The 637-nt window shown below is 38.9% G+C and overlaps 1 non-coding gene across 1 annotated transcript; it reads right to left on the bottom strand.

Moving 5' to 3' along the window:
* Window positions 1-220: 220 nt before the first annotated feature.
* Window positions 221-292, bottom strand: LOC129503004 (small nucleolar RNA SNORD93). The gene has a single exon (XR_008663094.1). It is a non-coding gene; the product is annotated as a small nucleolar RNA SNORD93 (small nucleolar RNA).
* Window positions 293-637: the final 345 nt, after the last annotated feature.

Raw genomic sequence — 637 nt, 5'->3', positions numbered from 1 at the left:
TCACCTCAGCCTTCTGGAAGACTCCAACGCAAAATGGCCACCATTGCAAAAGATCCTTCGAAAGATTAAGTGTCAATTACTTAAAAATCCATTTAAAAAAATAACCTTTTCTTGACATAATTAAGTATTACCTGTTTTCTAGAGGCTTTCCTCCTTCCTATTTAAAACATACTTCCTAAAGGGAGGAGGGATGTGACCATGTAATCAATTCCTATCACATTGGCCTCAGGTAAATCCTTAAACGCCATCAGAGAAGCATATCCAATCAGATTAGATTTCTCATCCTCGGCCAAGAATTCCATTCAGCTCTTTAATAATTCAAGCCAAAATTCCCTCCATTTGGTCCATACCTGAACTTCATCAGCATCTTGAACTGGACTGAGCCTGAGAAAGGTGAGAAGAACAACGTTAAGAATTATGTCGCTTTTTATGGTTTGGGTTTTTGTTTGTTTTGTAGAGTGTCTTTTATTGTAATTATCTAGTAGCTACCCCCAATGAATAAAAAGCTCCCTGTGAATAGGGTTCCTGTAAAAAGGCTACTTTCTCCAAAACGTCCTCACTCGGGGAATCTCCTTGGTAACTTTCAGCAGGGAGTAAAATGAGCAGTGAATTAAGCTCCTATCCTCTGGGATTCCAT

This window comes from Nyctereutes procyonoides, unplaced genomic scaffold (assembly GCF_905146905.1).
Source record: "Nyctereutes procyonoides isolate TBG_1078 unplaced genomic scaffold, NYPRO_anot_genome, whole genome shotgun sequence".
Taxonomy (NCBI): domain Eukaryota; kingdom Metazoa; phylum Chordata; class Mammalia; order Carnivora; family Canidae; genus Nyctereutes; species Nyctereutes procyonoides.
The sequence above is the reverse complement of the archived record's forward strand: the minus strand, read 5'-3'. Positions and strand labels throughout refer to the sequence as shown.